Source organism: Muntiacus reevesi, chromosome X (genome assembly GCF_963930625.1).
Source record: "Muntiacus reevesi chromosome X, mMunRee1.1, whole genome shotgun sequence".
In the NCBI taxonomy this organism is placed as follows: Eukaryota; Metazoa; Chordata; class Mammalia; order Artiodactyla; family Cervidae; genus Muntiacus; species Muntiacus reevesi.
This window is the reverse complement of record NC_089271.1, coordinates 33,260,584-33,275,005: the sequence shown is the minus strand read 5'-3', so window position 1 is coordinate 33,275,005 and position 14,422 is coordinate 33,260,584.

Below are 14,422 nucleotides of genomic sequence, written 5' to 3'. Positions count from 1 at the left end.
GCAAATCTCAAATTGGTTATGATAATTGGTCAAAGCATGAGCATGTGATCAAAAGTATATTTAAGAGCTAAATCTGACATGTTAGCTAGATTTAGTGAAAATGAGAAATCCTTTTCCACTGAGGTTACTAAGCTGGTAAGATACAAACCTAAAGATGCTTGTGGCTATGTTATATACCGAGAATGAGGAAAATTGGCATAAATAGAGGAAAACAAAGATGGAGAAAGAACAAGATATTTGAGAAAGAAAAAAATTGAGAAGTACCTGAAGTTATATTTGCCTTAGGACTTTTAGACCTTTGAAACAATGTATTTCATTTGTAAAACTATAAGCTTATGATTGGAAGGCTGATAATAGTTGTCATAGGAGAGTGATATGAGTGTTGATGATATAGTAGTAGTAGTTGTTAAGTCGCTCAGTCGTGTCCAACTCGTTGTGACCCCATGGCCTGCAGCATGCCAGGTTTCCCTGTCCTTCACCATCTACCAGAGCTTGCTCAAATTCATGTCATAGAGCTGGTAATGTAGTTGGATGTCAAAAAGTAAATTGATAGAGGGGAGGTGGTCAGGGAATGAGTGAAATAGGTGTGGGAAATTAGTACAAACTTCCAGTTGTTAAATAAAGGAGTGAAAGGATGAAATGTACAGTGTGGAGAATATAGGCAATAGCAATATAATATCTTTGTAGGATGACAGATGGTAACTAGGCCTGTGATCACTTTATAATATACAGAAATATCTAAACACTATGTTGTGCACCAGAGACAAACAGTGTTGTAGGACAAGTATACTTCAAAAGACAAACAAACAAACTCATAGAAAAAGAGATATGATTTGTGGTTACCAGAGGTTGGTGGAGGGGTTGGATGAAAGTGGTCAAAAGGTGCATACTTCTAGTTACAGGATAAATAATATAGGAATGTAGTGTACATTAATCATGTTGTATATGAAAGATGTTAAGAGTAAATCCTAAGAGTTCTCATCACAAGGAAAAAAAAATTATTTCTCTTTTATTTTGTCTCTATATGAGGTGATAGATGTTTGCTAAATTTATCATGGTTATCACTTCATGATGTGTGGAAGTGTAGGAGAACGAAACTTGCCACCCCAAAATGTTTCTTTTGTGTGAAGCTTATCTTAAGCTAGAGAAAAAAAAAATCTAGCTCCAAAAGTCTCAGGAAGAAACTTTGACCTTGCTCCTAACTGCCTAAAAATTTTAGATAAAGGGCCTATTCTCCAATAAAACTATCACCAGAGATATCTACAAAGAATGTGGCTAGTTGTGGTGGGGAAAACACAGCAGGGCCTAGAGATCTAAGACAGTTCTGTGTCCTATTGTCTACATGGCCCATTTGCCAAACATTTCCTTTTATGTCGTCATATGAATCACTTTGCTTGCCTTTGAACTCTCATGTGCTATCTATGACATCCTCTTTTGTCTTTAGTTAAAGATGGTATTTAAGTTGAGGATTTCAGCCATACGTTTTTAAACTTTGATATTTTTTTTCCAGTTAATTTGTCTCATGACGTTTTACTTCTTAAACCAGCTGGAAGAATCTAGATGGGTAAGGGAAAATTTCTTACTGCACAACATAAATCATATCATTATGCTGTGTGCCTTTAACTTAGTCTTAAATGTCAATGTCAATTGGTATAGAATATAGAAATTCAATGTCAAAACCTGGTATAGAAAATAAATAATTTATAATTAAGTTGCCATGTAAAACTTATTTGCTTTTGTCCAGCCTATAAAATTAATATGTTCATATAATATGAATTTAATTGGATTTAGTTTTTATGAAAAAAGAAGAAAAGAGAATATTTCTGTCATTCATTAGTTTAATAAGTATTTATTAGGCATTGAAATTGTGTAAAGTTGAAAGAAATGAGCAATCATTTTCATTTGATTATGAGTAAAATGTAGTTATGACATATCGATATAATGTTAATATTGTGGATAAATTTCTTACATCTTTGTACCATGAGATCCTCTCAAAATGCCCTTATATTGACATGCATTTCATTTATTATACAATCTATTCTGATACCTTGGTCCAGTAATCCTCATTTAATTCTTATATGAAGAGAAAATATGCTGAGGTGACGTATCAGTGAACGTTTGGTTTATATTAAGAAACAGAATGGCCCTGGTGGGAACTAAAATGTCTTTCACTGATACCTTAATAAAGAGTAAGATAATGTTATGTGACCAGTTAGCTCCCTCGTGGGATTTTAAGGATGCCTAAGTCAAGAGATATCTTGTGTAACAGGCAAATTTGGCCTTGGACTACAAAATGAAGCAGGGGAAATGTTAACAGAGTTTTGCCAAGAGAACACACTGCTCATAGCAAACACACTCTTCCAACAACACAAGTGATGACTCTACACATGGACATCACCAGATGGTCAATACCAAAATCAGATTGATGATATTCTTTGTAGCCAAAGATGGAGAAGCTCTATACAGTCAGCAAAAACAAACCAGAGATCATGTGGTTGAGATCATGAATTCATTGCAAAATTCAGACTTAAAATGAAGAAAGTAGGGAAAACCACTAGACCATTCAGGTATGATAGTCACTCAGTGGTGTCTAATTCTTTGCAACCCCATGGACTATGTACTCCACGGAATTCTCCAGGCCAGAATACTGGACAGATAGCCTTTCCCTTCTCCAGGGGAGTTTCCCAACCCAGGGATCGAGCCCAGGTCTTGGGTATCGCAGGTGGTTTCTTTACCAGTTCAGCCACAAGGGATGCTCAAGAATACTGGAGTGGGTACTGAAGAAGACTATCCCTTCTCCAGCAGATCTTCCAAACCCAGGAATTGAACGAGGGTCTCCTGTGTTGCAGGCAGATTCTTTTTTTTTTTTTTTTTTTAATTTTATTTTATTAGTTGGAGGCCAATTACTTCACAACATTTCAGTGGGTTTTGTCATACATTGACACGAATCAGCAATTGAGTTACACGTATTCCCCATCCCGATCCCCCCTCCCACCTCCCTCTCTACCCGACTCCTCTGGGTCCTCCCAGTGCACCAGGCCCGAGCACTCGTCTCATGCATCCCACCTGGGCTAGTGATCTGATTCACCATAGATAATATACATGCTGTTCTTTTGAAACATCCCACCCTCACCTTCTCCCACGGAGTTCAAAAGTCTGTTCTGTACTTCTGTGTTTCTTTTTCTGTTTTGCATATAGGGTTATCGTTACCATCTTTCTAAATTCCGTATATATGTGTTAGTATGCTGTAATGTTCTTTATCTTTCTGGCTTACTTCACTCTGTATAATGGGCTCCAGTTTCGTCCATTTCATTCTTTACCAACTGAGCTATCAGGGAAGCCCAACCATTCATGTATGACCTAAATCAAATCCCTTACCGTAATACAGTGGAAGTGACAAATAGATTCAAGGGCCCATTCAGGTATGACCTAAATCAAATCCCTTACGATTATATAGTGGAAGTACAAATAGATTCAAGGGATTAGATCTGATAGAGTGCCTGAAGAACTATGGACAGAGGTTCGTGACTTTGTACAGGAGGCAGTGATCAAGACCATCCCCAAGAAAAAGAAATGTAAAAAGGCAAAATGGTTGTCTGAGGGGGGCTTACAAATAGGTGAGTTAAGAAGAGAAGCTAAAGGCAAAGGAGAAAAGGGAAGAAATACCCATTTGAGTGGAGAGTTCCAAAGAATAGCAAGGAGAGATAAGAAAGCCTTCCTCCATGATCAATGCAAGGAAATAGAGAAATACAATGGAACGGGAAAGATTAGAGATCTCTTCAAGAAAATTAGAGATACCGAGGGAACATTTCATGCAAAGATCGACACACTAAAGGACAGAAATGGTATGGACCTAAGAGAAGCAGAAGATATTAGGAAGAGGTGGGGAAAATGCACAGAAGAACTATACAAAAAAGATCTTCATGACTCAGATCAGCATGATGCTGTGATCACTGACCTAGGGCCAGACATCCTGGAATGCGAAGTCAAGTGGGATTTAGGAAGCATCACTATGGACAAAGCTAGTGGAGGTGATGGTATACCAGCTGAGCTTCGTCAAATCCTAAAAGATGATGCTGTTAAAGTGCCACACTCAACATGCCAGAAAATTTGAAAAAATCAGTAGTGGCCACAGGTCATATTTCATTCCAGTCGCAAAGAAAGGCAATGCGAAAGAATGTTCAAACTACTGCACAATTACACTCATCTCAGATGCTGGCAAAGTAATGCTCAAAATTCTGCAAGTGAGGCTTCAAGAGGATATGAACCGAGAACATGCAGATTTTCAAGCTGGATTTAGAAAAGGCAGAGGAACCAGAGGTCAAATTGCCAATATCCGTTGGATCATTGAAAAATCAAGAGAGTTCTAGCAAAGACATCTATTTCTGCTTTCTTGACTATGCCAATGCCTTTGTCTGTGTAGAGCACAACAAACTGTGGAAAATTCTTGAAGTAATGAGAATACCAGACCACCTGACCTGCCTCCTGCAAAAACTGTGTGCAGGAAAACAAGCAACATTTAAAACCCAACATGGAATAATGGACTGGCTCCAAATTGGGAAAGGAGTATGTCAAGTCTGTATACTGTCACCCTGCTTCTTTAACTTATACTCAGAGAATATCATGCAAAATGCCAGGCTGGATGAAGCACAAGCTGGAATCAAGATTTCTGGGAGAAATATCAATAACCTCAGATATGCAGATGACACCACCCTTATGGCAGAAAGGGAAGAGGAACTGAGGAGCCTCTTGCTGAGAGTGAAAGAAGAGAGTGAAAAATCTGGCTTAAAACTCAACAATCAAAAAACAAAGATTGTGGCATCTGGTCCCATCACTTCATGGCAAAGAGATGGGGAAACAATGGAAACATTTAGAGGCTATTTTCTTGGGCTCCGAAATCACTGCAGATGGTGACTGCAGCCATGAAATTAAAAGATACTTGCTATATGGAAGAAAACCTGTGACCAGCCTAGACACCATATTAAGAAGCAGAGACATTACTTTCCCGACACAGGTCCATCTATTCAAAGCTATGGTTTTTCCAGTAGTCAGGTATAGATGTGAGAGTTAGACCATAAAGAAAGCTGAGCACTGAAGAATTGACGCTTTTGAACAATGATTTTGGAGAAGACTCTTGAGAGTCCCTTGGACTGCAAGGAGATCAAAGAAGTCATTCCTAAAGGAAATCAGTCTAACAATTCATTGGAAGGACTGCTGCTGAAGTTCCAATATTTTGGCCACCTGAATCAAAAAACTGACTCATTGGAAAAGACCCTGATGCTGGGAAAGATTGAAGGGAGGAGGAGAAGGGGCGACAGAGGATGGGATGTTTGGATGGCATCACTGACTCAATGGACATAAGTCTGAGCAAGCTCCGGGAGTTGGTGATGGACATGGAAGACTGGCGTGCTACAGTCCATGGGGTTGCAATGAGTCAGACTGCACTGAGCGACGGAACTGAACTAAACTGAAGTTTAACAAAGTCTTCATTTGCATAAGTAGGTGTGTACTTGTGTGTGTGTGTGTGTGTGTGTGTGATATTTAAAAAGTTTTAACATATTTGGTTAGGTTAATTACCAGTGACTTAAGGGTGGTTTCTGGATACTAGTGAAAGTGAAAGTCACTCAGTCGTGTCCGAATCTTTGTCACCCCAAGGACTGTAGCCTGCCTGGTTCTTCTGTCCATGGATTTCTCCAGGTAAGAATACTGGAGTGGGTAGTCGTTCCCTTCTCCAGGGGATCATCTTAACCCAGGGATCACACCCAGGTCTCCCGCATTGCAGGAGGATCCTTTACCATCTGAGCTGCCCTTCTGACCACCTTCCTCCGATTCCCCTCCCCCACTCCCCACCTCTCCTTCCCCTACCTCTGGTAAACCTTAGTCAGATCTCTTTTTCAATGAGCTTGATTTTCCGGTTACTATTTATTTATTTAGATTCCACAATTAAATGAGATAGTAAAGTATTTGACTTTCTCTGTCTTATTTCCAGTTCTCACTGCCCAATTCTCTTTATCTGAGAAACTGACTAAATCAGTTGTAGACAATAACTATTGTGTTATAGGACTTCAAAATTTGACACAAAGTACATTCATACCACAGAGGAACTTTGAAAATTTCAGTGAAATAGGGCTCTGTTACTAGTATTCAGCTGAGCTACTCACTGAAAAACAAATTTCTCAACGTATTGTTTGGAGTCTTGTTTTGAATATTTGTTCCCAAATACCACTATTGATGTTCCCAAACCTCATTTCAATTCTGTGTATTTAAAGTCAATATACGTTGTTGCATTCTGTTTGCTAGAATTTTGTTAAGGATTTTTGCATCTATGTTCATCAGTGATATTGGCCTATAGTTTTCTTTTTTTGTGGCATCTTTGTCTGGTTTTGGAATTAGGGTGATGGTGGCCTCATAGAATGAGTTTGGAAGTTTACTTTCTTCTGCAATTTTCTGGAAGCGTTTGAGTAAGATAGGTGTTAGCTCTTCTCTAAATTTTTGGTAGAATTCTGCTGTGAAGCCATCTGGTCCTGGGCTTCTGTTTGCTGGAAGATTTCTGATTAGAGTTTCGATTTCCTTGCTTGTGATGGGTCTGTTAAGATCTTCTATTTCTTCCTGGTTCAGTTTTGGAAAGTTATACTTTTCTAAGAATTTGTCCATTTCTTCTAAGTTGTCCATTTTATTGGCATAGAACTGCTGGTAGTAATCTCTTATGATCCTTTGTATTTCAGACTTGTCTGCTGTGATCTCTCCATTTTCATTTCTAATTTTGTTAATTTGGTTCTTCTCTCTTTGTTTCTTAATGAGTCTTGCTAATGGTTTGTCAATTTTGCTTATTTTTTCAAAAAACCAGCTTTTAGCTTTGTTGGTTTTTGCTATGGTCTCTTTAGTTTCTTTTGCATTTATTTCTGCCCTAATTTTTAAGATTTCTTTCCTTCTACTAACCCTGGGGTTCTTCATTTCTTCCTTCTCTAATTACTTTAGGTGTAGAGTTATGTTATTTAGTTAACTTTTTTCTTGTTTCTTGAGGTAAGCCTGTAATGCTATGAACCTTCCCCTTAGCACTGCTTTTACAGTGTCCCATAGGTTTTGGATTGTTGTGTTTTCATTATCATTCATTTTTACGCATATTTTGATTTCTTTTTTGATTTCTTCTATGATGTGTTGGTTATTCAGAAGCATGTTATTTAGCTTCCATATATTTGAATTTTTAACAATTTTTTTCCTGTGATTGAGATCTAATCTTACTGCACCCTGGTCAGCAAAGATGACTGGAATGATTTCAATTTTTTTGAATTTACCAAGACTAGATTTATGCCCCAGGATGTGATCTATTCTGGAGAAGGTTCTGTGTGCACTTGAGAAAAAGTCAAAGTTGATTGTTTTGGGGTGAAATGTCCTATAGATATCAATTAGGACTAGCTGGTTCATTGTGTCATTTCAAGTGTGTGTTTCCTTGTTAATTTTCTTTTTAGTTGATCTATCCATAGTTGTGAGTGGGGTATTAAAGTCTCCCACTATTATTGTGTTACTATTAATTTCCTCTTTCATACTGGTTAGCGTTTGCCTTACACATTGCGGTGCTCCTATGTTGGGTGCATATATATTTATAATTGTTATATCTTCTTCTTGGATTGATCCCTTGATCATTATGTAGTGCCCTTCTTTGTCTCTTTTCACATCAAAGTAATCTTGAGAAAGAAATATGGAACTGTAGGAATCAACCTGCCTGACTTCAGACTCTACTACAAAGCCACAGTCATCAAGACAGTATGGTACTGGCACAAAGACAGAAGTATAGATCAATGGAACAGAATAGAAAGCCCAGAGATAAATCCACGAACCTATGGACACCTCATCTTCGACAAAGGAGACAAGTATATACAATGGAGAAAGCCAACCTCTTTAACAAGTGGTGCTGGGAAAACTGGTCAGCCACTTGTGAAAGAATGAAACTAGAACACTTTCTAACACCATACACAAAAATAAACTCAAAATGAATTAAAGATCGAAATGTAAGAACAGAAGCTAGAAAACTCCTAGAGGAGAACATAGGCAAAACACTCTCCGACATACATCACAGCAGTATCCTCTATGACCCACCTGCCAGAATATTGGAAATAGAAGCAAAAATAAACAAATGGGACCTAATGAAACTTAAAAGCTTTTGCACAACAAAGGAAACTATACACAAGGTGAAAAGACAGCCCTCAGATTGGGAGAAAATAATAGCAAACGAAGCAACAGACAAAGGATCAATCTCAAAAATATACAAGCAACTCCTGCAGCTATGTTTGAGAAAAATAAATAACCCAATCAAAAAAAAGGGCCAAAGAACTAAACAGACATTTCTCCAAAAAAGACATACAGATGACTAACAAACACATGAAAAGATGCTCAACATCACTCATTATCAGAGAAATGCAAATCAAAACCACAATGAGGTACCATTACACGCCAGTCAGGATGGCTGCAGTCCAAAAGTCTACAAGCAATAAATGCTGGAGAGGGTGTGGAGAAAAGGGAACCCTCTTACACTGTTGGTGGGAATGCAAACTAATAGAGCCGCTATGGAGAACAGTGTGGAGATTTCTTAAAAAACTGGAAATAGAACTGCCATATGACCCAGCAATCCCACTCCTGGTCATACACACTGAGGAAACCAGATCTGAAAGAGACACCTGCACCCCAATGTTCATCACAGCACTGTTTATAATAGCCAGGAGATGGAAGCAACCTAGATGCCCATCTGCAGACGAATGGATAAGGAAGCTGTGGTACATATACACCATGGAATATTACTCAGCCATTAAGAAAAATTCATTTGAATCAGTTCTAATGGCATGGATGAAGCTGGAGCCCATTATACAGAGTGAAGTAAGCCAGAAAGATAAAGACCAATACAGTATACTAACACATATATATGGAATTTAGAAAGATGGTAATGATAACCCTATATGCATGACAGAAAAAGAGACACAGATGTAGAGAACAGACTTTTGGATTCTGTGGGAGAAGGCGAGGGTGGGATATTCCGAGAGAACAGCATCGAAACATGTATATTATCTATAGTGAAACAGATCACCAGCCCAGGTTGGATGCATGAGACAAGTGCTCAGGCCTGGTGCACTGGGAAGACCCAGAGGAATCGGATGGAGAGGGAGGTGGGAAGGGGGATCGGGATCGGGAATACATGTAACTCCATGGCTGGTTCATGTCAATGTATGACAAGACCCATTTCAATATTGTAAAGTAATTCGCCTCCAACTAATGAAAATAAATGGAAAAAAAATATGTTGCAGATAAAAAAGAAACCAAAGTTAATATACTGAGGCATTCAGTATACAGGAAAGAGGACTGAGTTGAGAATTTAGAGTCCTGAGTTGAAGTCTAATCATTAATCCATTATTCACCCAAATACTTACTCTTTCTAGACTCCGGTTTCTTAAATTCTAATATGTGAAAATTGAATCTATTTTTCATGGTTGAATTTAGTCAGTTTCTCAGACTAAGAGAATTGGGCAGTGAGAATTGAAAATGAGGCAGTGAAAGACACGTTTTATTATCTCACTTTATGTGAAATCTTAAAAAAAGAGAAAAAACAAAGCCGAAATACCAAGGTGTTTGGAAAAGAGCTGAGACTAATGTTTACCAGAGGTAGGGGAAGGAGGGGTGGGGAATCAGAGCTATGTGTTCAAAAGGTACAAACTTCCAGTTATAAGATAAGTAAGTACTAGGGATGTAATGTACAACATGCCTATAGCTACCACTGCTGTATGATATATAGGAAAGGTGTTAAGAAAGTAAATTCTAAGTATTCCCATCACTAGGAGCAATTATTTTCCTTTTTTTTCTTCTTTCTTTTGTTTTTGTTGTATGTATATGAGGAGATGTATGTTAGCTGGACCTATTGTGGTAATCATTTCTTGAGATATATAAATCAAACCATCATTTTGCATGTCTTAAGCTTATAAAGGGATGTATGTCAATTATTTTTTAGTAAAACTGGAAAAGAAAAAAAGAAAGAAAATAATGTCTGAAACAGAGTGTCACATTGGCAACCATAAATTAAAGAGGAGAGGTTGAGTGGGGCTACAGTTAGGACCAATAATGCTGAGATAAATTCCAAAGTCATCCATCTCATTAGAACTGATTCAAATGAACTCTTTTTAATGGCTGAGTAATATTCCATGGTGTATATGTACCACAGCTTCCTTATCCATTCATCTGCTGATGGGCATCTAGGTTGCTCCCATGTCCTGGCTATTATAAACAGTGCTGTGATGAACATTGGGGTGCACGTGTCTCTTTCAGATCTGGATTCCTCAGTGTGTATGCCCAGAACTGGTATTGCTGGGTCATTGTTTCGAAAGAACAGCATGTATATTATCTATGGTGAAACAGATCACCAGCCCAGGTGGGATGCATGAGTCAAGTGCTGGGGCCTGGTGGGCTGGGAAGACCCAGAGGAATCGGGTGGAGAGGGAGGTGGGAGGAGGGATCGGGATGGGGAATACGTGTAACTCTATGGCTGATTCATATCAATGTATGACAAAACCCACTGAAAAATTAAAAAAAAAAAACATTCCAAAGTCAAGTTAAGGTTAACTGTCTCCCAAAATATTCATTCAAAACCAGTAAGTTGAAATAGAGTGTTGAGGCAAAGAAGACAATTCCAAACAATTCAGAGCAGAGCCACAATAAAGTCATACCCAGCTTGGGGATCAAAGCTGTAAGGTAGTAGCAGATGTGTGTGACATTGATTTTAACTTGCTAAATTATATTTATACCTTGGATCTCTAAAAGTTGATACTCAATTGTTTTGATATCTTTGTTTATAACACATGTGAGATGTATGACCTCAATTATCTTTTCTGCTTCCTACTTTTATGAATGAGAATATAATCACAACAAATTTTTTAAAATACCAGGAAAAATGCTTGTTCAGAGAAATACAGTACATACATAAAACAAAAAGATGCAGCATGTTATTGGCACTTAGCAAACAACAAATTCTTAGCATCTTTCCTACTTATTTTCGTAACTGAAGATGGTCAGATTGACCACTTTGGGTGTGCAAGCAAAAAATAAAGACACATTTACTTTTCAATTCACCTGCTAGGTGTGTTCACTGTATGCTCCCTTATAGATGCGAGGCCTGGGCCTGGGTGACTGCAAGTACAGTTGTCAGGGTTTTTAACAAACTGGAGAACCATTTGTTTCTGCACAGCACATTACCTTTACATAGGAGCAATCAGCGGAAAACGTCAAGTAGCCAAGCATTCTGTATTACAAAACACCACCTTCACAGTTAACCATCATTGCCCAACTGTTGTACAACTGTGTCTTCTGCACAAAAATACATGCAACTAGAAATATGATTGATAAGTAATTCTTTAAAAATTTATTTTCACCTTAAATTTCTCTGTATCAACACAGATCCAGATTACCATTTGAATCCCAAGGTAAATAACACATGTACATACACTTTATTTTGCTATCAAAAGCCTGTCTATAGGCTCTAACTACTTTCAAAAAGAATTTGTTATTCAGATAAGATTGTTAGTTTATTTTTTCGGAATTAGGCCAAAATAAATACATATTTTAAAACCTAGAAAGAAAATACAGAGAAAATCCTTAAGATAGAATTATTAATATTCACAATGACAGTAATTGATGTTGTGTATTTAAACTGATACACTCTAATGGAGAAAACAGATCAGGTTGAGCTCAGGTGATTCTGGTATAAGTCTTAATCTGATTTGTCAGGGCAGTTAGAAGGAGTATGGTTTGGAAGATCAATATATAATAATAATTATTACTGTTAGGTTAAACATACTACTCAGCAGCTGTGTTGAGACAAATTAAGTGGCTACATAGTTTGAAAGTCAGAGTGTTAAGTTAGGTTTATGATAAAAGCAGCGTATGCTGGTAGAATGAGAGAGGGTAATATGAAGTCATGTTAGAGCTATGAGGTGTTGGTGGTTGTTCGAACAGGAAGCATATAGTCTTCTAAGAGCTTCAGTAGCAGGAATTAGGGATTCCATTCTCAGGAAAAAAGGTAGATTATAATGTCATAATAGGCCTAGAATTAAGGCATTAAGGCATTTACTTGTCTTGTTGCCGTTCAGTTGCTAAGTCATGTCCGACACTTTGTGACCGTCTCGGGCTCATTATTATCATTTTCTGGGTACAGGATGGATCCTATATAAGACATTGTCCTAGTTTTGTTTTGCTACATAAGAAGTTAGTACAAATGTAGTGGCTTAAAACAACACCCCTTTAGTAGCTCACAGTTCTGTAGGTTGGGATACTGCCATGCAGTGGCTTGGTTCTCTGTTCAAGGTCTTAAAGGTCTGAAATCAGCATTTAAATACTTGTAAGATAATTCTAACATGTAACTCATCCTGATTTGGCATCATTTGTCATTTCTTATTCAAGTTGTTATGTGTCAAGTTGTCATGATGTGAGTAGTGATATTTTATTATTTTTTGGACATTTTGGCTATTATGTTAGGATACCTTGGTCCCTATTTAAAGTTTTGTTTTGCTTTTTCATTTTATCAGGCCTTTCGTTTTTATAGGTTTGGCACATAGTGCCAAATTTTGTGGACCATGGTTCCATGACAATCTAATTTTCAGAACCTTTATGGTACCTTTTGTGTTGTGCAGGTGGAGCTACTTCTGGCCAACTTCTACTTACTTCCATAAGTAACTGATGCAGCTACTTCCGCAAGCAGCCTCCTCATGCTGCTTCTGGGATCAGAAGCAGCTTCCCCAGGATTAGGCCACTTGGTGCTACTGGTGGGGGAAGGGAATCTCTGGACCACTTGCTGAGGAGTATTTCCTGTGCCAGGCACTTGTGACAGGTTCTCCCTTGACTGTAGCGAATGAAGGGTACTTACCAGGTTGAAAACTTTCTGTGGAGGTACCAGCAAGTTGCCTAATGTCTCTGGATAGCGGAGAGGAGTCTCAGGCCCTTCTGAGGAGGAGAGCGTTTTCCAAGTGTGAGCTTATTGGTGGGATCACTTTTTCTGGCTAAGGAGCCACTGGTGTGTATGGGTGGTGAAGGGGAATCTCGGGTTGAGTGGGGAGGAAATCACTTTATCTGGGGATTTATTGTCAGCAGGGATTTCAATTGTACCTTCTTTTAGGTTCTTCAGTGCTCATTTGGTGTTTGTGGGATTCCTATTTGATGTGATGGCAGAGGAGCCCATCTGAGCCACTTCCTATTACTAAGTTGAGAGGGAATGCTGGGTTTGGGTCACATTTCTTCTTGGTAGAGGTCATAAGGTGCCCCACCATGAAGTTGCTCAGTCATTCTAAGGGTCCCTATCCAATTCCCCTTCTTCTTTAGACCTTTCAGAGCTCATATTTGATTGTCTTATACTGTTTCCAGGATATGTAGTTGGGCTTATAAAAAGGGAGCAGGGAAAGAGGAGCATAAACCATCTTATATGGATTAGAAGTCCTCTCTGTGCCTTTTTAGTGGTCACCTGATTGGGACAAGCTCACTCTGGATACTTTCCCAGTCAACTGTGCTGTTTTTCATAATCTAACAATGGGAACAATATTCCATCACATTTACCGGTCTCATACTCAAGGAGAGGGGCTACTACAAGGATCATTAGGTGTCATCATAGAATTCTGTCAACCACAGAAGGTGTATGTGAATGTACTGAAGATTTAATTAAGCAATTATCATCCTTTGGAAGACTGGAACCTGTTAGGATAGTATGAAAACCAAGTACTGTTATAATTATTCTACTCATAGTAGATGAAGTACACCTGGCATCAGAAATGCTCGATAAAAATCAGAATATTCAAAGAAATTTCAGTATTAGTTAATGTCAGTTTCAGAGGTTTCACCTAAGTCTTCATGTATGGCCATGCAGCTATCTTCTGTGTGAAAAATATGCTAGCTCAAAAGTGAATTTAAAAACCTCACCACCATTCCCCATTTATATTTTGTAGTTATGTGCAAATACTGTGGCTACCAGCAAGTCACGTAGGAAATAAAGGTCAGTGATGTTTCTGGCTGTAAATTTTTAGAGCAGGTTTATACTTAACACAGCCTGCATTTGAACAGGTTGCACATTGTACAAAGTCATGACTGTTGCCACAGGTTGTAATACAATGTACTCTCACCAGGATGGAAAATGTTAAGGAATCCTTTTTTTTACTGGCCAAGAGGGTCTTTTGCAATAATTGGTTCTTCCCATCAGGTAGCCAAAGTATTGGAGCTTCAGCTTCAGCATCAGTCCTTCAGGTTAGATTTGGCTAATGTGGACTACTGACAAAAGATTAGAAGTCAGGAGGAAAGAAGGTAAGGGTATTCATTTCTGTGATGCACCCTCTCCAAAACTTTGGATTGACAGTGGCTGCCATTTTCTCAGCTTATAGCTCTTGCTGGGTAGACTTCTACTACA